At 42.2% G+C, this 26,599-nt stretch overlaps 8 non-coding genes across 8 annotated transcripts; 5 read left to right on the forward strand and 3 right to left on the reverse strand.

Moving 5' to 3' along the window:
- Positions 1-217: 217 nt before the first annotated feature.
- On the reverse strand, positions 218-300 carry TRNAL-CAG (transfer RNA leucine (anticodon CAG)). Its single transcript has one exon. It is a non-coding gene; the product is annotated as a tRNA-Leu (tRNA).
- A 19,463-nt stretch (positions 301-19,763) lies between these two features.
- On the reverse strand, positions 19,764-19,846 carry TRNAL-CAG (transfer RNA leucine (anticodon CAG)). The gene has a single exon. It is a non-coding gene; the product is annotated as a tRNA-Leu (tRNA).
- A 99-nt stretch (positions 19,847-19,945) lies between these two features.
- TRNAL-CAG (transfer RNA leucine (anticodon CAG)) lies at positions 19,946-20,028 on the reverse strand. The gene has a single exon. It is a non-coding gene; the product is annotated as a tRNA-Leu (tRNA).
- Positions 20,029-20,260: 232 nt separating this feature from the next.
- On the forward strand, positions 20,261-20,343 carry TRNAL-CAG (transfer RNA leucine (anticodon CAG)). The gene has a single exon. It is a non-coding gene; the product is annotated as a tRNA-Leu (tRNA).
- Positions 20,344-20,991: 648 nt separating this feature from the next.
- On the forward strand, positions 20,992-21,074 carry TRNAL-CAG (transfer RNA leucine (anticodon CAG)). The gene has a single exon. It is a non-coding gene; the product is annotated as a tRNA-Leu (tRNA).
- A 1,195-nt stretch (positions 21,075-22,269) lies between these two features.
- TRNAL-CAG (transfer RNA leucine (anticodon CAG)) lies at positions 22,270-22,352 on the forward strand. Its single transcript has one exon. It is a non-coding gene; the product is annotated as a tRNA-Leu (tRNA).
- Positions 22,353-22,602: 250 nt separating this feature from the next.
- On the forward strand, positions 22,603-22,685 carry TRNAL-CAG (transfer RNA leucine (anticodon CAG)). Its single transcript has one exon. It is a non-coding gene; the product is annotated as a tRNA-Leu (tRNA).
- Positions 22,686-24,846: 2,161 nt separating this feature from the next.
- TRNAL-CAG (transfer RNA leucine (anticodon CAG)) lies at positions 24,847-24,929 on the forward strand. Its single transcript has one exon. It is a non-coding gene; the product is annotated as a tRNA-Leu (tRNA).
- The last annotated feature ends 1,670 nt before the right edge of the window (positions 24,930-26,599 follow it).

Below are 26,599 nucleotides of genomic sequence, written 5' to 3' on the forward strand. Positions count from 1 at the left end.
TTCTTATTAAAGTAAACCTTCCTAGACCACCTTTTTCAACTCTATAGAAAAGCTTTACGCATATTGTTAACTTGCTGGGATTTTTTTAAGTGTGTTTGGCAACTTTTACACAGGTGACATGTCTGTTACATGTTTCATCACCATTTCATTTAATTTATTAATTAGTTTTATTTTCCATTATTGTTCAATCTTGATATTGTTCAACGATAAAAGGTCATGTCAGAAGTGGGATTCGAACCCACGCCTCCAGAGGAGACTGCGACCTGAACGCAGCGCCTTAGACCGCTCGGCCATCCTGACTTCCTACCAGTTGCTGCTGCCGTCATTCTGGAATGTATAGAAATGTGCCGGTTCCATCAGTTCTAAAATCATTTTAGCATAAATTCTCTTGAAATCAGGGATATGAAAATGATCTACAGCGACAGTCACCTAATCTTCAGCACTCACGTGATGAGAAAGAAAGAATGTGAAAAAAGGGGATATTTATAAAAATTCCAAGGTTACACAAATCATTTAATTTGCCTCTAATCTTCATAAACTGTGTGGGGGGCGTCACAAAGACCCTGAGTTTTCCGGCAGTGAGCCGGAGCTTCTCTCAGGGAATGGGATACATGCATGGGATCGGCACATGGCTCCTGAATCTATGATGAGACCAACGACTGATTAAGGTTTGAGTCTTTACAGCAGGAGAAATGGGTGACTAGACGAGGGCCGACGGGGGCCGATCTGCTGGCAGGTTCTGTTTTGGCATTAAGTAAATACCGAGTCTTTTCAAAGTTAAGCTGATCGGCCGAGCATCAACAGTGACACCTACTGGCTGCAATGTGGCGGTGCAGTGCAAGCACTAATAATTATTCTATTTTTGTACACAGTCCTTCATGTTCATCAAATATTGTTTGGTTTATGTCTCTAAAACAGCATCTCTCGTTGGTGGTCCTCACATCCGCATCAAGACCTTCTTCATGAAAGGAGCTCTAGAAAGCTTATATTCAAAACGGGCTTAAGAACAACACAACCAAGAGTAGACAGCCACTTAAGAGCCTGCCTTACAGCGCATTCCTGCCCCGAGATCTTATAAGCTTTAACTCACTTAAACCATTAGAGAGACGAGGCAAACCTCCGCTGCACAAGAGAACCAACAACCCCGGCTTTATTTTTCCTCTTCTGAAGCTCCGAGGTCCGTGGCTCCGCTGTGAAAAAAGTGCCGTAAGGCCTCGGTGGACACCAGGTTCCCTTCTTCGAAGATCGCACTTCACAGGGGATATGGGACCTCTTCTTTCTCTCTCTCCGGCCAGAGGGCCTGCAGGAGGGCCGGATCTTCTTGGTTCCTTCACGCAAGGGTTGGGATCACTGAAACAATCCATAGAGGAGGGTAGGGGGCCGCTCAAAAGAGCTACTAACTCCCCTCCTCACCAGGAAAACCAAGACCTTTTCAGGGGACCCGGCTCTTTTGGTGTCTCAATAACAAAATCGTTCCTCTGTGCGTCTCCAAATGTCTGTATACATAATCACACCGAGGCTGGGGCTAGTATACACAAAAATAAAAGGTGCACACAGGGGTTTGAAACGCAAAATACATTTACCGTCATGAGACGCAAAAAGATGAAGCACACATAGACCGGTTACAGGCTCTGGGGTTTTAGGCTTTCCCACTATTGCAAATGATCACTTGATCATAGCCAAAACCAATCATATCACAGTTAACAGGCTACAAACCAGCTCATGAGCAAGGAGGTCAATGTATGGGCTCCCCGTTAAACTCGGGGCGCACAGGAAGAGATTCCCGGAGGGTGAAATTACATACAAAAAAAAAGGTTTTTGAGGGCAAATTGGCCGAGAATGGACAGCCGCTTAATAGTCCTCCCTACGATGTGTGTCTCCCTCCTGCCGGGGAGCGTTGTACATTTTAGAGTTGTTCTCAAAATATATTTACATATGTAAATTTATCATTCAGGGATCTATTGAGGCTCACCCCAAGTGTAAAGGCCAGTCCAGACATGGCCCTCCTTACTCATTTATTTCTAGAGTCATCCTCTATAGTGGATCATGGGTTTTGCGATGGTAAATTTAAAATGATGGATTACAGAGGTTGGTGACCACATCTGATCGTCCCATATTTCCTCTTCTGTGTCTGGCACATATGCAGTAGTGTTGCCAGGTTTAGTGTCTCTCTACCTACCAAGCTCTGTGTAGAGGTTGGAAGGTACGCACCTCTTAAGCTGTTAATGCTTGAAGGAACAAAAACCTACTGAGCGCTCATTGCTGGGATCCTGCTGATAATATATTTTTTTTCTTTTAAAGGTGGAACTTCCCCTTTAACTATACATTATACGGGGCCAGCCCCTGCAGGAGACTCTTATGGGGTGCTGTGTATAACGTAAAATCAATTGGGGACTTTATGAATTGAAGTCATATTTTCATACTGCACTTGGCCTCTCATCCAATGTATTTTTATTTTTTTTGCAGTGGAGCGACAAGGGTTCAAGTGACCAAAGTTTTAGAATAAAATAGGGGGATTATTAGTTTTTAAAAGCTTTATTTATACAAGTCCAGAAAGTTCACAGACAACAGTCTTTGGGCGAATGAAAAAAAGCAAATTGTATCCCATTCGGCGTCCCTGGTGTTTTTTTTAATTGTTGTAATAAAATGAGACCCCTATAGGGAATAAATTACATGGACTATAAAGAAGAAATCAGGTTGTTTTTAAAATATCATTTATTTTTAAATCACCACTCAATCACCACACCGAGCTGATGCTTTATGGCAATGCAAATGAAGTCGGTTCCTCCATAGACTTTCATTAGTCAGAGAGTCTTCCTGAGTGATTAACACTGAGCCATTCTATTGTTTCCCACAGGCAGTATGATAAGGAGTCAGGTGCTTGTCTAGTAGATTGGGGGTCAGATAACAGAGGAGAACATATTTACAAATGGCTGATATGCAGCTGCCTGAAAACATTATATTATGGGGCAAAAACTACGAAATCCGCTGCTCTCCCGGATGCAGGATACGGACACTCAGTCGAAAGCCTCGTGATGCCCCCCCGGTCCCCTGCCCACCTGCTCCGCTGCCTGCGTGCTCGCTTTAATTCCATCCACAAACCCTTTCTTCCAGAAGAAGGGGCAGATACATCAGAAGGAGCGCAGAGAAACTCACAGGGAGAAAACTCCCAGAAGGATTAACTTTGTGCTTTTTTTTTTTTTTGCTTTTTTTTATAAACGACGGCAGGAAAATAAAGAAATCTGGAATAATGAGAAAAGGAGCTCACGGACTGATTTAACCATTTACATCCCTCCTCCTCTCATTGTGTTCCAGACACTGATTAATGTGCGCAGGGCTCCGACGGGAAACTTTATATCAATCAGGCTGAGTCTGAAATGTGCTGTTCAACAATTCTTCTTTGGCAGAAGGTATAACTGCCAACAACTCACAAGGACAGTCCCTGCTTAGTTTGTCCAATCCCTCTTTGGCAGACCTGGGACCTTTCTGGCTCCGGCTACCCGAGCCCTCCCTAGCGAGATGCGGGTAGGAGGCCCCGCTGATGTCAGTGGGTGGTCCTGCTGAGGTCAGTGGGCGGTCCCGCTAATGTCGTGGAACACACACTTTTGGGGTTGCGGAGGTGGGCGAGGATTGAGGTGCGCCCACAATGCCACCCCAGCAAGGCCAGGTATGCTCTTTGGCCAGCAAAGCTCTCTTTCCTCTCCTATGTCCTTCGATCCTCCCAGGTGTCCCTTTTTCCTCCCCCAATACCCCACTTTCTTCCCTGATGCCCCTCTTTCCTCCACTGATGCCTTGTTTACTTCGTTGATGCCCCCTTTTTATCTCCTGATGCCCCTCTTTCCTCTCCGTTACCCCTCTTTCCTCTCCTGTGCCCTTCTTTCCTCCTCTGGTGCCACTCGTTCCTCTCCTGTGCCTCTCTTTCCACCCCTGATGCCCCTCTTTTCTAGGAGGTCAGAATGTTTGCTGGGTATGAGGGGATCGCAGGGTTCTACAGCCCTAAAAGCCCCGATAATGTGTATAGAAACAGCAGGAAACGGCTTTATAAATTAAACGGGGTAAATAAACCCCATTATTCTTCTTCTAAATGCCCCTCCCAGTTGCACAAATACCCTGCAATGGGGCACAAAGCCACGTAAATAGCAGTTGCCATATTCCTCCTTGGCTGAATATATAATATTTCGGTGGCCAGTGAGCGGTGATGATATAATGTGTTCATACACCACGCGGAGTTGGATATATTTAAACATCAGCTATCGACCCTTTCATTGCCACAAGCTCCTGCCAGGGGGGAATAGTTTCCCCGGCCGACCGTTCCGTGCGTCTGGAATTCCTCCTGCGTCCAAAGAACAGAGACATGCGGGGTATTTCGCTGTGAGATCCACGCGGCGCCCCTCGCGTCCTCCAGCTGCGGGGATGGGTGACCTTGTTCTCTTTAAGAAGGAATTTGATAATCAGTGGAATCGTTATTAGTTCATTACCTCACTCCTGATTACGGTATAAACAATCGCTCGAACTTTCTATGTAAGGAGAAAAGGGTTCAGCTCTGCGGAGCAAGTTGGGACATGTCTGCCCTCCGACTGCCGAGGCTTCGCTCTCATTGCCCGTTAAGACTTCTAGGAGACATCTTCTCCAGCCGAGTGTCCATGATCGAGAATCGAGATCACCTTGGGCCATGAGAATAAAATGCAACTCTGGGGGAGAGTTCTAAATAGGCTGCTGTCACCATGGAAACATACAATTTACCAGCAGACCGGCCCGTATAGTCGTCCATTTCTCCTGCTGTAATCAGTCGTTGGTCTCGTCTTAGATTCAGGAGCTGTATGCCTATCCCATGCATGTTTAATGCCCTCACTGTATTACCCTCTACCACTTCTGCTGGGAGGCTGCCCCACTTATCTACCACTCATTCAGTAAAGTAAAACATCCTTACATTAGATCTAAATGAGTTTCTCTGAGAGGACCTGGAGACCCCGAGAAGTGGTGCTTCACCTGGAGACTCCGAGAAGTGGTGCTTCACCTGGAGACTCCGGGCAAAACCACAGAGAGTTCCCAGACATGTATGTCATTCGTACCCTGGTGCTTCTGTGCTTCTGCCCCCTTTTTACTTCTAGACACACCGAAAAATAACGCTGAGAAGTATTTTTTAAGTTTTGCGCCTGTCATGCACTTACAGGACCTTAAGGAATCACCCCCACCGGGCATTACGCAGGGCCGCACTGGCAATGACAGGGTGGGCTTGGCACTTTAAGGCCGGTGGTCCCCTGATGATGTGAGCGCGGCTGGGTATGCGCGGCCGCACACATTATGGTTTTATGATCACGTAGAGCCTGGCCGGTCGTATACATTCGCTGGCCGCCAGCAGATCGGGGGAGCGGGGGTGCCGACGGCCATCACCCCGTGCCAGATGGTTAGCCCGGGCCTGGCGTTATGGATACAGAGCAATTATAATGCAGAGAGCTCTATTAGAGATATCACTGGTCACATTTCATTGGTTGCTATGGCGATTACATTACTTTGAGCCAAAATCTGCCTTAATTTAAACTAAATAAATGAATATAACGCAGACCCTCCGGCGAAGCATTGTTGGTAGAAACGCGTCGCACCTCGCAGTTCATAAAAACAATATATTGAACATTTAAGAAATGCGAGCGGTTTCTGCGGAGGATCAGGTTTTTGTGCTTGTCTGTTTAATTTCTGTGAAAGACTGCTAATCCTCCAAAATAACCTCTCTACCTTACATACTTTAACCTATTAAGGGATTTAATAACGTGAGAGAATTTTCTTTTAGAAACATGGAATTTGCAGCCAGATCGGCCCCATTCGGCCCCCGTCTAGTCTGGACGTTTCTTCTGCCGTAAAGACCCAAACATTAATCAGTCGTTGGTCTCGTCTTAGATTCAGGAGCCGTATGTCTACCCCATGCATGTTTCATACCCTCACTGTATTACCCTCTACCACTTCTACTGGAAGGCTGTTCCGCTTATCTACTACCGTCTCTGTAAAGTAAAACTTCCTTCCATTCCATCTCAGCCTCTGACCCTCTAGATTCTGGTCTCTTGTGCATTACTTTACATTTATCAACATTGAACTTCTGCTGCACTCTCAGTTATTCTTCTAATTTACTTAAATCACTTGCCAGTTGGATTGTTCCGCCAAGAAGAAAACCAAATAAGCAAATCATTTGAAGATGAAATCTGTAAAATTTAAAATAATTAAAATAATTTTAAAAAAGAATTATATTCTATCTGAAGCAGGAGGGAGAGGCGATGGTTAAATAATGAATAATTAATGAAATAATTACATTTAATAATTAAATAAAATTAAATCATTAATAAAATACCAATCAAGGCATTAATTGTAAATGTTAAACAATTTATTCCACCTACGAATTTAACACTTTTGTAGCATCAGAAAAATATTTCTTGCCCAAATCCATCCCAGAACCAGTTATTTAGTCATGTGATTCACAGTTTTTGCCAGGAACACTTAATTGTCATGTGACACAAAAGAAACAGGCACTGATAGGGTGTTGCCAAAGTTTTTGTTATTTATTGATTTATATAGCGCCATCATATTCCCCAGCGCTGTACAATGGGCAAACAAAAAATAACAAGTAGAGCATCAAGCTGGATTCACAGAAACAAAAGGTGAGGAGGGCCCTGCTCTAAAGAGCTTGCAATCAAGAAGGTGTTAGGGTATAAGGTGAATGTGATTAAACCTTCAAAAAGAATAAGAAGAAATAATAAAATAAGCAGATAATAGACAAATATTAATATCTTCAATTTCCTTATATTAAAAAAAAGTATGAAATGATGAAATATATAGAAAAATGAGACACCCAAGCAAAATATTTAATATTCACAATATATTTGCCTCCAATGCCCTCGCTCTGTAGATGTTACAGAGACCGGGTTTTCAAGTTGACGTCTTTCGTGCAAAAAAAAGAAAAGAAATGCAAAATATTTGGTTAATGAAATAACACAATTTGATAATGTGATAAAACACTGATAAAAAAAAAAAAAGAAATAATAAGCACAGCGCAGCTGAGTCATAGTGACTCGGGGTCATGTACAGCGCGGTTACATGTTTATGTTATCGCTAGTGGTAAGAAAGCCCATTGTCCCTTAAAAGAGATCTATGACCGGCTCCAGGTAAAGATATATCCTAAAGATCTGAGCACTCAGCGATTAGGCAGCTTGTGATGACCCGGAGGGAGCAGCGGAGCTCTCACTGGCCCGTGGACTACAAAGGCAGGACATGTTTAAGTAAGTTTGTGTGAGTGTTAGTGTGTGTGTAAGTATGCTACTGTGTGTGTCTATGTGAGTGAGTAAATGACTGGGTGTGTTAGTGTATATGTTAAGGTATGTATGTTAGCATGGGTGTAAGTATGTGTGTGTGTGAGTTAGTGTGTGTGTGTGTGAGTTAGTGTGTGTGTGTGTGTGAGTTAGTGTGTGTGTGTGTGTGAGTTAGTGTGTGTGTGTGTGTGAGTTAGTGTGTGTGTATGAGTTAGTGTGTGTGTGTAAGTATGTTTTTGTGCTTCTCCGTCCATCACCTGATGATGTTCTCCTGTCCTCTGCTCTAATCTGTAAATCTCATGCTCATTTATAAGACTTCTGCTTCTAGATGCCTCCATCTGTTTTAATCCCCCCGCTCCGGTTTATACAGCTCTCCCCCCGTCTCCTGTCCTTCAGAAAATCCCTGAAGACCCAATTCTTCAGGGAAGTCTTTCCCAGCCTTACTCCTACCGTCAGGTGTCCCCCACCCTGTACTTATGTCCAGTAATATCATTTATATAATCAGCATTTACCCTCGGATATGTTCTAGTGGCTGGTCCACCACAAACGTTCACCTTCTAGATGATAAGCTCCTTTGAGCAGTGCCCAGACAGTTCAGACTATTTGATGCATTACTTGTTATGTCGTCTTCACACAATGTCCTTCATTAAAGAATATTTTTATGAAAAACGAGAATTTGCTACATGTTGCCTTAATAATTATTGTCCAATCAGAATTCAGCGTGGAGAGATCTGCACTGTCTGACACTGCTAGTGGTTTCTCTGGTGTAAGGTTAACATCCACCCTCAAGAGCAGGTTTGGATAGCCCAACAGACCCATCTTTAAACTGAAGGCAGATGTTTGCCGTGGTCCAGAATCCAGAAATAATTTTTCTCATAGAGATCCAGAAAATGGTCCATCACCAATGGGCAGTTTCTTCGATGAGATAGGGGTTTGGCAACAGTTTGAAGATACTCGGTCCAATGAGTGTTGGAAGAATAACGAGTGACGAACCATGGATAATATGTCACAGATACGGGGCATTTGCTGCTTTGTACCCAAGCAGCACCCAGAATGTCCCGAAGAAAATGGAAAAGGATCCCAGTAGGAGCCGCAGCAGGAGGCGTCCCACACAAATTCAAGAAGAAGTAGCAAGGAGCCGGCAAAAGGGAAGTAAAAAAGACAGTAACAGGTCAAGGAGGGCAGCAAACAGGCACGTTCAGGAGCAGGCAGGGATCTAGAACTGGAGTAAGCACCAAGTCAAGAAAGAACCCAACAACTGAACACCAGTAGAGTGGAACCCATTTCACGGAGGAAAAAATAAAAAAAAACTGAGCCAAAATATGTTTTGTAAATAAAAAATAAATAAGAAAATCGCCTCAAAGCCTAAAAAAAGGAAAAAGAAATCCTCGAACCACGAGACGATTTGACCAAATTTTCTCAAAATAAGTACTTTTCACATTTTTTATTTGGAATAGTTTACGGCCCGAACAGTCCCACATAGTTAAGTATCATTGGGTGATACGGCCATGATGTTTTGAACGTGGGGTAGGTCTGTTTTTCCTCTGTGATCCCAAACTTAGCGAAATAAAGTTAAAATCGCAGGAGTAAATCACGTAGCTTCCCACATCAGGGCGTCGGGCGATAACAGCTCGTAGAATCCTTCCACCCTTTCAGTGAGAACATCCAGAAGCGCCGTCGACATAATTTCCTTAAGACATCAAGGGATGAAGGTAGCAGAGCACAGACACACTTCACGTGTTATGACGGCTGTAAAATATCTTGTTTATGACGCCGGTCTGTTGGAGTTGTAAACGGAAACGAGATACAGATAAATGGCTCTAGGACTTGGAGATTTGGGTACGTTTTGACCATCTCAGCCGGGACTCCAAGTTCTGAAGATATCTGATCTTTTCCAGACCCCCAACAATAATAAAATGTCTTTCATGTACAATATGGACCTTTTTTCCACAGGCATACGGCTCCTGAATCCAACTGACCAACCACTGATTGAGGTTCGAGTCTTCACAGCAGGAGAAACGGGTGACTACACGGGGGCCGGATGGGGCCATAATCGGCAACAAAAACATACGTTCCTCCATAAGCTTCAGACAAGAACCTGCTCATTAGGGATGATGCCCTGGGTTTAGGGGAGTATTATGATGATGATGACAGAATCAGTGGGAACATTTTTGACTGCACCCCGTTACCATGGTAACAGGACACAATTAGCCGAAGGCTGATGCAGATAACCCACGGGCACAGCGGCAAGGAGCCTTGTAACGTCATTTCACCGCGCGATTCTGTTGCGATCTTTTTGACGCCTATTTCAACCCAGATTTCAAGTTAAAATCCAGCTGAGGATGCGATTATTATTAGCAAAATTTTCTTTTTAACCCCTTAAGGACCAAGGCTTCTCTACACTATCGGACACCAGCAATTTTTTCGCCTTCAACTGTAATGTTGCTCTTAGCCAGTTGAATCCACGCACGTTATTTATGTTTTCAGCATAAAAAATGATGTTCGGAAATGTAAAATGTTATTTTGTAGAATTAAAATGAAAAAAAGGCAAGAAAAGTGCAAAGAAATTACTGTCCACCCTATAGGCTCACAGATCTCCAAATCACCCCATGAAACCGTATATTATTGGGAAGAAGACACCCTGGGGTATTTTACTGGAGCCATTTTGACTCTTTTTATGAGGGCCTTCTTATTACCGATCTCTTTCAGAGTTAGTGATAACTTGATTTTCATTTTTTTCTGTATTTCACTCATTTGGTTTTATGTGCGGCCCAGAAAATAGACCCCCGCATGCTGCATTTTATGTCTGGTAATTCAAATTACCCCTTTTTTACAAAAAAGGAGGTAAGTGGGGAGAATTGTAGGGAGAGTTGACGGGAGGATTTTTAAACATGTATTGTAAGGATAGATATGAGGGGATTTTGGATTACTTTTTACATATAGTTTTTAGATTTGTTTAACTTTATTTAACTTTTTAAACTTTTTTACACTGTTTCCTACCAGAGATCAGGGAACATAGTGTAGAGATCCACTTTGGGGTCTTTTATGACCCCAGGCATCTGCATTAGCACAGGGGAACCCCTGTAATGTGTGACATCCCCTATTAGGGTTCCCCGGCACAACAATCAGGGGCTTCCCCTGTAGGGTTATTATGACAGGAGACCACAAATCCATGCCACATCACAGAGATTCCGCTCAGGTGTTTAAATCCCCACTGGACGTAGGAGATACATCCTTGGTCCTCTAGGGCCAGATTTTTGTGATTTATCCCCTACATCCTTGGTTACAAAGGGGTTAAAAACCAGAATATCCCTTTGATTTAAAGCAGATCTGTGCTTTTCTGAAATGCTATATTTTTTTCACAGTGTGCGTTGTGTTTGTATGTGTGTGTGTATGTGTGTGTGTATATATACTATAGGAGCAGCAATGTTAACTTCCTGTTCTCAGGATCTGCATGATTATTCCTCCCCATTATGTTATCTCTCGCCTATTGCGAAGTTGCTGATTGTTGTTGATTGGTTCAGACAGCCTTTTTAAGGGGGGGGATTAAACTGAATATCTCCACCATTTTATAGAATTATTGCCTGTATCAAGTGGAATTTGGAAACGTGAAAGAGCCTCTGTAATATAACATGGGGGACGGTGCGTAAAAAAAATAAAAAATAATGATAATAAAAAATCTGACTTTTTTTGGTCTCTAAAGGAGATTTCGCAGGTAAAAAAACAGAAAGAAGTAAAAAGAGGCACAGAAACATCGTAAAATGCCTTCATCTATGAAATTAGATTATTTCATAACAGGGTAAGATTACATCTCGCCCGAGTCATGCGCTAATTATGCCCAGAAAGCATTTGATGTGTGGCTTTGCTTTTTTAAGATCATGTGATTGTGATTTATGATTTTCGTTCGGGTCCCAAGTCCAGCGTTCGGCTCCCTGTGAATCTCATAAAGTCAACTCGCTGTGTAACCAACCGGAAAACAAAACTGTTATCCTTTTATCTCACGATTTGCCTTCCCGGCTCAGATTAGACGGAGCTGCTTTGAAAAATAAAATCTTAAAACTAGAAGAATTTCCAGAACTTGGTGAAGCCATCCTAAAAAAAAAAAATAATAATAATTTTTTTATTCACAGAAAAAAAAAAAAAAATTATATTATATTGTGTAAAATTTTAAAGATTTATTAAATAACAAAAAAAAATTCTGTAATTCTGTGGATAAAATGTAGATTTTCTCTAATTAAGTTTAGTTATTTCATCTAATAAAGTTCAACCCAGAAATAATTTTTCAGGACTTCGGAGGCCTCTTGTTTTCATTCATTCCATTTGAAGAAAAGACCACTGAGGCACCGAAAGCTCATTTAAAAAAAAAAAAAAAAAAAAAAAAAACAATATTGTGAACGTCAAAACCATAAAAATGAATAAAAGTCAAATGTATTATTAAAATTAAATGAAAAATCTGAAAATAAAATAATATAGGTTTATAGGCTCCTTCAAGTCGTAACCGAAACATCAACTTTAAAATTCAGCGTATTTGTAGTTAGTGATTAAAACTAATTATTAACGAAAGAAGGTCCTGTTTCCAACTACTTGGAAAGCGAGGATGAAGATAAGGGGAATAATTTATATCCTGTTCTCTTGGAAGGTTATGTATTTACTCAGTATCAATGCAAATATTTTAGCAATTTCTCACTGTTTCAGATGCATGCGAGCCTCAGCCATAGCTGACAGTTGGAATGAGGTTTGCGGGACTTAACGTTTTCGGCAGACATGGTCCTCGGCAGAGAATCGGACAGCAAAGCCCACATTTTTTCCAAAAAATTGCGTAGAATTGAGAATTGTAGTGTTAAAAACCAGATACTTTGTGGCTTTGTTCGGTAGAGCTTTAAGATAGAGGTCATTAAGGAGAAAACATGTATCTTATATATGTTCTGGGTTAAAACCCCTGCTTTCTGTTGTTTTGGGGAAAAACATAAATAGAATATCAAGTTTTTTGGTGTCCTGGGCGGAAAAAAAAAAAAAAAAAAAAAAAAAGACAAATATAGTAAAAAAAATGAATTATGGCAAGTTGGCAACCAATATGCAGGAGCCGCCATCTTGCCGGCCAATCACTGTATCTGGGGACTTTCTAAAGGAGTGGGCCCTAAGACTCTTGAAATATTAACCCTTTAATAGCCAGGCACAAAGGTTCTATGTAGTGACTCGCCAAATGTATTCGTGGAAAGCTTGACTTGTCATTATTTAAAGATACGTTTAATTGAGTCACCTGCATTCAAGCAGGAATATCGACATAGTGGGGCAATCAATTAGGAGTCCTATATATGATCACAGCGGGGGGAGAATAGAAAGGTGTCAGCTTCAGGCTGTGTGACCCTGGGAATCTGCCCATTCACCCTGAGACTGGGGCAAAAACCCTGAGGCTCAGGGGCAAACCCTGAGTGTCCCCAGCTATGCCCCATCACATGGTTTACATTTCTGCCTCGCCCCAAAATATTTGCGATAATGTAGGTCCAGGAACGATGCTCTTCACTGTCCACTCTCCTGGCACCCAAGGAGTGGGTTGGAGGGACCTCATCTCCTTCCAACCTTGGGCAAGTAGATTTTTTTTAATTAAATTGTATTAATTCTTTAATTATTTAGTTTTTCAGCACTTAAAATCTCCTTCTCGCAGGAGAATGAATGGACAGAAGCACGGGGTGGCCCCTGTGTCTCTTCAAATGGCAAAGTTCACTTTAAAGTCCCCGCAATCCCCATGGGCAAGGTATCGGGGTCTTGAGGAACCCACAAACACAACACCCAACCTACGGGACGGCCCTGGGTCCTGAGATCTTCCAGATGCCATTTTAAGGGTAAATGAAGGGTTTTCTATACTCCATGGCTTGGCTCCATATGACATTGACACCATTAAGTGTTCCCTCTCGAGTCTTCCTTTGATCTGGAGGAGCCTTCTAAGAGGTTGGGTTACTTCTAGATAAACCCTCGACAGTGACGGCGGGTGGGATACATTCTACCCATCCAATCAGTAGCATCTATTTCAACATGACCCCCCCCAACAAAAAAATCCAGAAAACATGTTAATTGTTAAGAAAATATAATTTCCATGGTATGTTTTTGTTCATACATGATGAAAAAAGTAGGGGTTGTCGATCGTGAAGACCCTCTCACCCTCGTCATTGGCCACCAAGATCATGAAATGCATTCCAGGTTCCTTCCTGCGTTTTTTGTAGATATAAATACCTGGGAAACGGGAAAAATAATGGAAGAGGTTTCAGAGAGAGCGTGCGAGAAAGAGCTGATTACTTGGTCATCCCAACGTTTTGTTGCCAGGATTAAATCAGACGCATTCCGTTTGCCCTTCCAAGCGTTGAGTCTTCGGAATGAACCCCGTAGCGTTTGTACAATGATCTAAGAACATCGAAAATTCAACTGTTAGCAGCTGGTGAGAGTCTCGTAAAAAACATCATTCACCCCATTCAATGACAGTCAATATTAACCATCAGCGTGACATCACCGAGCGCTCTCAAGACTGCCGCGTCCCAACTGTTATCGCCGATCGACAATGAAACCAAAGAGATTGGAATTCTGTATCATTCACTTTAAAGCGGGGGATAAACCTCAGTACAGTAATACCCCCCAGCGCTGTATACAGTAATATAACCCCCAGCGCTGTATACAGTAATATAACCCCGGCGCTGTATACAGTAATATAACCCCCAGCGCTGTATACAGTAATATACCCCCCAGCGCTGTATACAGTAATATAACCCCCAGCGCTGTATGCAGTAATATACCCCCCAGCGCTGTATACAGTAATATAACCCCCAGCGCTGTATACAGTAATATACCCCCCAGCGCTGTATACAGTAATATAACCCCCAGCGCTGTATACAGTAATATAACCCCCCAGCGCTGTATACAGTAATATAACCCTGGCGCTGTATACAGTAATATAACCCCCAGCGCTGTATACAGTAATATAACCCCCAGCACTGTATACAGTAATATAACCCCCAGCGCAGTATACAGTAATATAACCCCCAGCGCTGTATACAGTAATATAACCCCCAGCGCTGTATACAGTAATATAACCCCCCAGCGCTGTATACAGTAATATAACCCCCAGCGCTGTATACAGTAATATAACCCCCAGCGCTGTATACAGTAATATAACCCCCAGCGCTGTATACAGTAATATAACCCCCAGCGCAGTATACAGTAATATAACCCCCAGCGCAGTATACAGTAATATAACCCCCAGCGCTGTATACAGTAATATAACCCCCAGCGCTGTATACAGTAATATAACCCCCCAGCGCTGTATACAGTAATATAACCCCCCAGCGCTGTATACAGTAATATAACCCCCAGCGCTGTATACAGTAAAATAACCTCCAGCGCTGTATACAGTAATAACCCCCAGCGCTGTATACAGTAATATAACCCCCCAGCGCTGTATACAGTAATATAACCCCCAGCGCTGTATACAGTAATATAACCTCCCAGCACTGTATACAGTAATATAACCCCCCCAGCGCTGTATACAGTAATAACCCCCAGCGCTGTATACAGTAATATAACCCCCCAGCGCTGTATACAGTAATATAACCCCCCAGAGCTGTATACAGTAATATAACCCCCCAGCGCTGTATACAGTAATATAACCCCCCAGCGCTGTATACAGTAATATAACCCCCCAGCGCTGTATACAGTAATATAACCCCCAGCGCTGTATACAGTAATATAACCCCAGCGCTGTATACAGTAATATAACCCCCAGCACTGTATACAGTAATATAACCCCCAGCGCTGTATACAGTAATATAACCCCCAGCACTGTATACAGAAATATAACCCCCCCAGCACTGTATACAGTAATATAACCCCCAGCGCTGTATACAGTAATATAACCCCCAGCGCTGTATACAGTAATATAACCCCCAGCGCTGTATACAGTAATATAACCCCCCAGCGCTGTATACAGTAATAACTCCCAGCGCTGTATACAGTAATATAACCCCAAGCGCTGTATACAATAATAACCCCAGTGCTGTATACAGAAATATAACCCCCCCAGCACTGTATACAGTAATATAACCCCCAGCGCTGTATACAGTAATATAACCCCCCAGCACTGTATACAGTAATATAACCCCCAGCGCTGTATACAGTAATATAACCCCCCAGCGCTGTATACAGTAATAACTCCCAGCGCTGTATACAGTAATATAACCCCCAGCGCTGTATACAGCAATATATCCCCCAGCACTGTATACAGTAATAACCCCCAGTGCTGTATACAATAATAACCCCAGTGCTGTATACAGTAATATAACCCCCAGCACTGTATACAGTAATATAACCCCCAGCACTGTATACAGTGATATAACCCCCAGTGCTGTATACAGCAATATATCCCCCAGCACTGTATACAGTAATAACCCCCAGTGCTGTATACAATAATAACCCCAGTGCTGTATACAGTAATATAACCCCCAGCACTGTATACAGTAATATAACCCCCAGCACTGTATACAGTAATATAACCCCCAGCACTGTATACAGTAATATAACCCCCAGCACTGTATACAGTGATATAACCCCCAGCGCTGTATACAGCAATATATCCCCCAGCACTGTATACAGTAATAACCCCCAGTGCTGTATACAATAATAACCCCAGTGCTGTATACAGTAATATAACCCCCAGCACTGTATACAGTAATATAACCCCCAGTGCTGTATACAGTAATATAACCCCCAGCACTGTATACAGTAATGCTGGTCAGTGACCGGCATTACTGTACATAAACTGGGTTTTATCTCATTTTGCCCCAATAAACTCCCTTTATCTGCAGACCTGGAGCCGCCGTTGCTGTTAGTCATGTGATATATTACACTGAGCTGATGCTTTATGACGATGCAAATGAAGTCCATTCCCCCATAGACTTTCATTAGTCAGCGTGTCCAGCTGGGCAATTGAAACTGAGCCATTCTATTCTTTCCCACAGCCAGTGAGATAATGAATCAGGGTGTTTAGTAGATTGGGGTCAGGTAACAGATGGAGAGAACATATAAATGGCTAATATGCAGACCCCTTGAAAACTGGCCATAGAAAGTCCAGGCATGAGCACTTTTATTAAGCAAAGGTTTAAAAGTTCCATCTGACCAGTCCTGGCTTCCTCAGAGAAGTCATATAGCACACATTGCTTGACCTGGTGGTATGTCAGTATTTGGAGTTAGCATGAGTGTGTGTCTGCATATGGTGTTAGCATGAGTGTATGTGTGTGGGCGTCAGTATGATGTTAGGATGTCAAGGGTGGGCCTAGGGTCAGTAGTAGGGATGTGGAGTAGGGAGATAACGTGTATATTTATGTGTAAGTGTACGATGTTAGTGTGAGTGTTATTATACATTAACAAAGGAACACAACAGTAAGGATCACAAGTTGGTTTTAGGTTCTTCCTCTTCCTGCTCATATTAGAATTTCTCTAGTGGACACAGTTTTTTTTTAAATATAATATTATTTTTTGTCATTATTGTATGTTTTTTGTGTAAATGGTTAGGAATGTTAATAACAATCAACACAATTTACAATCCAGTATTGAATGCGCAGTATATATATATATTTATATACGTAACCGTTAAATAGTACGAAAGGTCGGCCAGCTGAATCCGTTCATCGCGTCGGAATCTTAGAAAGACGGAGGATTTGGAACGCGGCTTGGAATGCGTTGCGTTCCTTCGACCGTTAAATATAAGAAACCATTTGAAGAATGCGCCTTGGCGATAAAACACAATGGCCGACGAGTCTATAAAACCCGACAGGATATATATAGATATATCTATAACCAAATTCATTGTTTTGTCGGACGTTCCCTGTAAAACACACGGAAATTATTCCATAAACGTTCTATTTTTGGGCCGTGTCGAAATATCGGAATCACGTCGGAGTCTGGTTGACCTTTTCAGCGCTGCGGGGCTGTGCGCTATATCACTGTTATGTTGATCGCGGCCGTGGGCATGGATTTTGGATGGGGCCTCAGCATACGTTTATTGACCATCATTCTGATATCAACTTAACCCCAACATTGCCGACATAACCCACAAGGGGTAAAAGCCTACACCAGCAAGTGGGCCGGCTGCCACAAAACATGCCCCCCCCCGTGACCCAGCCTGAGGGAAAAGCGAAGATTATGAACAAACCACCAACATGTCGACTTCCAAATTGACGACTCAAGTCTGCTTCTCGGGAGGACCCTCTCCACTGGGAGCAAGCACCCCTGTAAGCACTACTCCCCCAAAAGAATGCTGACTTATGAGTGGGTTGGACAGAACAGGGCCTCTCCTGGGAAAACTCCCTTAATATAGCCTTTACTGGGCCCACCTCTTTGCTTTTGGGCCCCAATCATCACAGCCCCGACCCCCCCACACTGCTTTTTAGCCCCTAACCAAGGACCCCCAAATGCCAGTCTTCCTGATTCAGGCCCGGAATTCACCAAGGTTAACTTATAGCAAAATGGCTATTGTAAATGCAACAGGGCCCTAACAAAAATTGGCAGGTCTACCCCTCCCCCAGCTTTTCAAATTGCCAAAAATTTGAACTGCTGTTTCCATACACATTATCGGGGCTGTTAGGGATGTTGAACCCTGCCATACCCTCATACCCAGCAAACATTCGGCGCTCCTAGAAAAGAGGGGCATCAGAGGGGGAGGGGTATCAGAGGGGGGAGGGGCATCAAGGGTGGAGAGTGGGCATCAGGGAAAGAGGAAGAGCAGAGAGGAAATGGTCAAAGAAAGATACATCTGCATGTGTCCCTGGTGGTCTAGTGGTCAGGATTCGGCGCTCTCACCGCCACGGCCCGGGTTCTGGTCATCAGTGAAACCCTTAAAAAATTAGCATTTTGTAATGAAAAATAATTTTATGAAAATCTTACGTTAGATTACATTAAATTAATTGAAACCAGGATAAAAGAAACATTCTGAAAGGGACACTTTACGCCCCCTGCTGTTTCTATACAAATTATCGAGGCTTTTAGAGCTGTAGAACCCTGCGATCCCCTCATACCCAGCAAACATTCTCACCTCCTAGAAAAGAGGGGCATAAGGGGAGGAAAGAGGGGTCTCAGAGAAGGGGGGGTGCACCAGGGGGGGTGCAAAAGAGGAGTATAAAGGGAAGAAAGAGAGGCATCATGGGAGTAAAGAGGGGCATAAAGGGGATTGGTCAGACTAAACAAGGACACTTAGAGCTATGGGCCAGAGTATGTCAGACCCATTTTCCCCCAAAATCAATAAACTGGAAAACAGAGTGCCATTGGTCAAATCCACCACTACCATAGAAACTGGTTTCACCTCGTTCAGATTTGAATAATTAATTAGAGATGTTATAGGAGCTTCCGGGCAAATACATCATATAAACGCAAGTGAAATATTCATTACGTAACGAAATTTTAACATGCGCGGGATAGACATACGGCTCCTGAATCTAAGACGAGACCAACGACTGATTAAGGTTTGAGTCGTTACAGCAGGAGAAACGGGGAGACTAGACGGGGGCCAGATGGGGCCGATCTGCCGGCAGAGTCTGGGTTTCTATGTTGCCAACGAAACGAGGGCGTGATCCTTCTAGGGGATGGAGTCTTCAGGAGACTGAGGAAAACCCGAGCAGCTTCACAAATATAGATAATAAATTAGCTATAAAATGCTGCCGGTGATCGCCGGGTTAGTCCCTCGGTCGGTGTGAACAGAAATTGCTTTGTTTTTTGTTTTTTTTTAGTTTTCAGACATTTCGAGGACGTCCATTTTGGTTTGGAAAACTCTGCTGAGAACATGAATCCATTATTCTGTTCCCCTCGGCTCTTTTTATTGACCTTGTTAATGTTAGTTTATCTTACAACCACCGTGCGGTAAAGGCGACGGATTAAATCCACTACTGGCCGTCTCTACCCTTAATTTAATGTCATTACCCAATTTTGTAACAGTACGTACAGTTTCTATAACTAACGCAGGGCGGTTATTTTGCCGTCTGGTCGGAATATTTTTAGAACTGGGGAAAAGTGCAAGTTGTTGAAGAGAAATTAATTAAATGCGCATTTAAATAAAATTATTTGTAATGTGCATTTTTTATTTTAACAAAGGAGAGGAGGGGAGTTTATTTCAAAGGAGAGATGGAATGAAAGGGAAGTTTTACTTTACTGAGAAGGTGCTAGATAAGTGGAACAGCCTCCCAGCAGAAGTGGTAAAGGCTAATACAGTGAGGGAATTTAAACAAGCATGGGATATTCATTTGAAATAGGGAATATAAAAATTATCCAGGGCATCAATAGTAATTCCCATCCCATGCCTGTTCAAATTCCCTCTAATTAAAGGAAACCTACTTAGTCCATTCTTTTTTGACTCTATAGAACAGCTTTATGCATCTTCCAAACTTGCTTAGTATTATTTTTCTTTCTTGTTTAAGTTCAATTAGAAAAACATGATGTCAGAAGTGGGATTCGAACCCACGCCTCCAGAAGAGACTGCGACCTGAACGCAGCGCCTTAGACCGCTCGGCCATCCTGACTTGCTTTTGTGGGTTTGTGGAACACACCGGATTCCGTTATGAATTTGTCAATATTCTGTGCAGTTTAAATGTTCTTTCTTTATCTTTTGAAAAATATGATGTCAGAAGTGGGATTTGAACCCACGCCTCCAGAGGAGACTGCGACCTGAACGCAGCGCCTTAGACCGCTCGGCCATCCTGACTATGTTGCTTTTCTACACTAATTATGTAACACACAGAATTTTACGGTAATGACAGATGCGCAGGTTCCGTTGTTTGAACCAAAATCATTTTCATCCAAATTCCTATGAAATACGGGATATAAAAAGTATCCATTACATCCATTGTTACGCCTGACCCATATATAGTTAAATTCCCTCTCATGAAAGTTAATACTGTGTATTTCATAATGACCATAAAATCAGCCATCAGGATGTCAGGATGGCCGAGCGGTCTAAGGCGCTGCGTTCAGGTCGCAGTCTCCTCTGGAGGCGTGGGTTCGAATCCCACTTCTGACATTGTCTTTTCTCAGTGAACAAAATTGAAATCAAACAATAAATGAACTGTTAAGGGAGAGAATACATTTAACACACATGGCACCTTAAGTGTAAAAGTTGCAAAAAAGCCCAGGGAGGATTGGGATGCAGAGTAACAAAAAAGGTGGGCTAGGAAAGTAGTAGATAAGTCGAACAACCTGTCGGCAGAACTGGCAGAACTGGCAGAGGCTAGCAGGGAGGGAATTTTAAACATACATGGAATATGTATTACACTATATTAAATGAATTCCTTTACATTTACCTTAGAGGGCATGTTTAGGAGTCGGACCATCCACCCACCATACTTGCAGAGCCCATTTGTGGCACTGTACAGTAGAGCATCGCAAACCTGAGCTGGCCCTGTATAATGTATAAGTCAGTGGGAGACTTTGTGGTAGTCTTACTGATTTAACCATGCATTGTACATCGCCAGGCAAGCTCTTTGAGTAGCAGAAGCTCACTCGGGATAGGCCTTTATAAAGTATGGGGAACTCAATTATTTAAAACCACGACTCTCTCGAAAACACAAAAGTGTTATTAATTGTCTACTTGACAATGATTATTGGTTCCATAAGTATTTCAGACAAGCAGAAAGTCCGAACCTAGGCATGTAAACAGCTAAAACAGGAAGTCAGGATGGCCGAGCGGTCTAAGGCGCTGCGTTCAGGTCGCAGTCTCCTCTGGAGGCGTGGGTTCGAATCCCACTTCTGACATCATATTTTGTCATTGAATAATATTTAAAAAATAATACTAACAATGATTACATAACAAATTCAATCCAATAATAATGATGTCAATGGGATTGATTGGTGACTCCAGTATAAAATCTACCCATCAATAAATACACAGACAACTAATCTATAATAGTTTTGTACTTCCGATTAGTTACCAATCAGCGGGAGGACGATGATACATTTTACATTACATTACATTTATTGATTTTAAATAATTTGCACATTAAAAGTAAGATCTGATTACTCTAGTTGCAGAAAAACAAAATCTCTGCTAAATTTGAAGAGCAGCCAGGAGGAGTTCAGAAAATGCGTTTTCTTGCAGGTCACACGTTTGGCAGTGACAATAACAATACACAGCGCTACTAAAAACCACGCAACTGCCTCTCGGGCTGACACAACGAATATGGAGTCTTTCACACTTGACAGTTTCTGCTTTATTTCCAGAATTCTCGTCCTCATTTTTTTTTTTTTTTTTAGTATCATTTTGCTTTGGCGAATTTGTTTTAAAGAAGTCCCAGGACAGTTGGGAGAAATGCGCGAAATGAAATTGAAGATAAAATATAAAGATTTTATTACACTAACATTTTCAAGAAAATTATGGCCGTGGTGCTAAGTTTCAGAAGTATTCCAGAACGAGGAGCGCATGACTATAAATTACAGGAACGAGGAAATCCGACCCACCACCCGTAACATGAAGAAGTGAGAAAAAAAACATTTATGTCACTCTTCGATCACGTATTACTTTGATAAAGGTTGTATTTAAGTGGAACAGCCTCCCAGCAGAAGTGGTAGAGGGTAATACAGTGAGGGGATTAAACATGCATGGGATAGACTTACGGCTCCTGAGTCTAAGGCGAGACCAACGACTAAGATTTGAGTTTTTTTATAGCAGGTAGAAATAATATGCTTCTATTAGCTCATGAAAAGATTAGAGGAGAATTAACTAATATTTTTTTTATTCAATTTTTTTATTTTAAACATATTTAAAAAATATTTTTACAAAAATCCCTGTTTTTCACAATTTTTTCTCGCATGGATTCCACTGGGTGTCGGCCTGGATAATTTTCATATGCCCGATTTCGAAAGAATTTACATGAAAATAATTTTGGTTTAAACAAGTAACAATCAGATCTGCCGTGTGTTCCACAATGACCATAGGGATAAGGAGCAGGAAGTCAGGATGGCCGAGCGGTCTAAGGCGCTGCGTTCAGGTCGCAGTCTCCTCTGGAGGCGTGGGTTCAAATCCCACTTCCGACATCATATTTTCTCCCTTAAATTGAACAAGCAAAAATATATTAAATGAATTAAACAATAAATGAAAAGCAAATTATGAAAAAAGAATATTGATTTTTTTGGATCAACAAACAAATTAACAGATATAGGAAAGGCTGAACTTGATGGACGCATGTCTTTTTTCAGCCTATATAACTGTTACTATGTTAACTTGCACACAATATTGACAAATACATAACGGAATCCTGTGTGTCCCACAAGCCCTCAACAGGATGTCAGGATGGCCGAGCGGTCTAAGGCGCTGCGTTCAGGTCGCAGTCTCCTCTGGAGGCGTGGGTTCGAATCCCACTTCTGACATGCGTTTTTTTTTAAACTTAAAAAACAAAGGAAAAAAAAAAATTACTTTAATAAGAGACTGGTAGATAAGTGGAACAACCTCCCTCCCCTTTTATTAACTGTATAGCTGTTCTTAGATGGTCACCTGTCCTCATAGTGTTTATAGTTTAGTTTATGTCATATATCCCCATGAAACAGACCTTCAGATAATCTTCTATGCCTCGGAAGACTGCCCCCCCTCCCCCGTAATATCCAAGATAGTCTTTTTCGCAAGCGATAAAAATGTTCCTTTTCAGATACAAAGTTACTGAGCTCAGCTACTTTCAGGACAGTAGAAACAAAGTGGTTGTAATCTGAAGGGATACAAATGTTGCTACAGAAATCATATTTTATATCTTGCTTACGTTTTTTAATTTGGCCTCTGTCTTCACTTACAAAACGCAATATTTTGCAGAAAAAATATGAAAAACTTATAAAAAAGATGTACTTGCAAGAATATCCTAATTTCTCCTCAGCAGGGGTTGGCAGGTAGAGACTTTGCCGCGATGACTTCTACGCACGTGTTCACTCCTAAGCGCTCGCTAAAGAATCAGCGATAGAAGAGTTCCCATTGGGTATGAAAGGACATCATGCTAGCCAATAGAAAACAAGGCCTTAAACCTATAGGGACACCCGTAAACATCACATGTTGTTCTTGAATGTTTTGTCTTATTATCATGTGACACAAAAGCAAGTGTTGATAGGCTGTTGCTAGAGAAACTGAAAAAAAACTTTCTCTGTTATTTCCATGTAATTACACCATGGAAAGAATACATAAGACAGGGGCGTCCAACCTGCGGCCCTCCAGCTGCTGCAGGACTACATCTCCCATAATGCTCTTTCAGCTAAGGAGCTGGCTGAGGAGGATGGGAGATGTAGTCCTGCAGCAGCTGGAGGGCCGCAGGTTGGACGCCCCTGACATAAGAGATCTGCTAAGAAAGAGCAGCTCTAGATTATTAGAGGGCCCCCATTAAGAGGGCCCAATCTCAAACGCAAGTGATGAAACGCAAATTAAACTAAAATTAATTAACTCAGAACTAATGATCATATTTTTTTTTTTAAAGAAAAAGATATATTAGTAATAAAAGTTTACCAGGAACCTGTCTTGCCCCATCCATATCCGCTGAGGGGCGTCTTAGGCTGACGGGGGCCTCCATCAGCTGCCTAATCTTTTTTTTTTTTTTTCTGCGCAGGGAGTGCAGCTTATGTTTTTGTCTCAGTGGAACAGCAGCTTTAAAACAGGAGTTGATTCAGTAAAATATCCTTGAAATAGCTAAAAAAAAATTAAAAAAATATGAGAGAAAACAGCTATTCGTGTTCCTCTGGTCTTGAAAATTATGAGTTGGTTTTCTGTTGTTGGTGGAAAAAAGCAAGTCCTGCCAGAGTCTACTACCGACCAAACACCTCGACTGCCAACCACGCTGCGATGAGTGGAGGATTCATTCATACGCGCGGAGCGAGGAGGTCGCTTGGCGTTTAGCGTCTGTTCCCATGGTGTTCCTTCATTTCTTAATGCGGTTCACAACATCCCACACACAGCTCTTACCATTCCAGACCCAGCAGTGTGCTCCGTTTAACCCCTCGCGTCAACCCCCAGGGTGGAAAGCACGATGGGTCGCCCTCTCCGCCGAGTGTTAATAATGCGGCGGAGAAAACACCTCGGTTTTTATATAAAAATACATTTTATTGCCAGGGGAACACAGTTTTATTCCAAAAAATTAAAACCCACAAACTATCAGGTAAGAATAAAAATAAAAGTCCGTCTATTCCCCCCTGAAATAGCGAAACTCGGCAATCTATTGCCTAAAAACTTTAGGTTGTGGGTAGAATCCCTCAAAACTAAGATTTAAAAATTGTTTATCAGATATTTTTTTATTAACATAACTCAAATTTGGATTCTTGTTCCACACTCATCACGGGAGACCTCACAATTAAGTCATTAATGGTGAACTTCCGCAAATGGCAGAGCCTCTGGGCGCACCCTCTCTTCCATTCCTCCAGTCAGAAGAGAGGGTGTGCCTGGAAGCTCCGCCATTTAGTGGACGTTCCCCAGGAGGCCAGAATAATGATTATTGGTTCCATGATAAGCATTTCAGACAGGTAGAAAGTCAGAAGCCAGGCATGTCGGCAACCAATACAGGAAGTCAGGATGGCCGAGCGGTCTAAGGCGCTGCGTTCAGGTCGCAGTCTCCTCTGGAGGCGTGGGTTCGAATCCCACTTCTGACATCATATTTTCTCACTGAAATTAAATAATTGAACAAGGAAAAAAATACTAATTTAACAATAAATGAAATGCAAATAATAAAAAAAACACATTTAACTTGCACACAATATTGACCAACTCATAATCCTGTGTGTTACATGACAATCAGCCAGGAAGTCAGGATGGCCGAGCAGTCTAAGGCGCTGCGTTCAGGTCGCAGTCTCCCCTGGAGGCGGCCACTTCTGACACGAAGTTTTATTTGTCAGAATATTACAAAAACAATACTAACGGTAATTACGTAACAAATTAAATAAAATAATGATGTAAAAGGATTGTGAACAATGTTACCTCAAATGTAACAGTGGTTGGACACATGCAAGGAATCTTGGGATTCTCATAAATCTATTTCTATAGAGTTAAAAATTGCCTGACATCAAAGTCTATGATTCTAAGTTTCTGTTGAAACAAGATAGATCGGCGACTTCAGTATAAAATCTACTCATCAATAAATACACTGACAACAAATCTATAATAGTTTGTTCTAACTAAAAATCACAGAAAACTAAGATTTAAAATTGTTTATGAGATATTTTTTTTAACACCATGCACTCAAATTTGGTGTCTTGTTCCAGACTCATAGAGGTCCCAATAGACGCAATAATTACTTAATTGTGAGGTCTCCTGTAGACCTCACAATTAAGTCATTATTGACCATGGTGAACTTTTGCAAGATGGCAGAGCATCTGGGCACACCCTCTCTTACGTTCCTCCAATCAGGGGAGAGGATGTCAGGAGGCTCAATCATTTTACAGAATTTCACCAGGAGGTCAAGTCCACGAAGAAGCGGAGGAAGGAAGAAGAACAACAAGATGTTAGAGAAGAAGCAGAGGTGCGGGGCAAGGAGGCAGGGACACCGAAGCGGTCAGCGGAGAAGGTAGGCAGAGAGAGAGTAAGAAAACGTGGTTGAGAGTGAGAGAGAGTGGGATTGAGCATGAAAGAAGCAGCAGCGCTGTATACAGTAATGTTGGTCAGTGTTTTTTGGTTTTATCACATTTTGTCCCAATAAACCATCTCTATCTGCAGATCTGGAGCCGCCGTTGCTGTCAGTCATATGATAATTGGGGGGACTTTCCCACCTCAAACACCACACTGAGCTGATGCTTTATGGCGATGCTAATGAAGTCTGTTCCTCCATAGACTTTTATTGGCCAGAGTGTCCAGCTGGATGATTAAGACTGAGTCATTCTATTGTTCCCCACAGGCAGTATGACAAGGAGTCGGGGGGTTTAGTAGATCGGGGGTCAGATAACAGAGCGAGAATCATACAAACGGCTGATATGCAGCTGCCTGAAAACATTATATTATGGGGCAAAAAACTACAACTAGTTTAAAAAACAAAAAGCTAAACTTATTTTTAATCTGATACTAGTGATAAAAAATGGTCCCCTTTCAGAGCAGATGTTATTAGAGCCAACTGGAACTTGAGCACCAGGGGTGCCTAAGAAACAGGGGGCTTCATGCAATGCCAAGACCACCACTGCATTCCAAAAACAGGCTGAAGACTAAAGTCCGTTGGAATGATTTATGCTTTATTTCATTTATCATTAGATTGCCGTGAGATGACTTTCTGACTAATGTTGCATGTGTCTTTTAATAAGAATGCCGGAGCTCATTAGAGCTTTTCTGTGATTTA

The sequence above is a fragment of the Spea bombifrons genome, chromosome 5, assembly GCF_027358695.1.
Source record: "Spea bombifrons isolate aSpeBom1 chromosome 5, aSpeBom1.2.pri, whole genome shotgun sequence".
In the NCBI taxonomy this organism is placed as follows: domain Eukaryota; kingdom Metazoa; phylum Chordata; class Amphibia; order Anura; family Pelobatidae; genus Spea; species Spea bombifrons.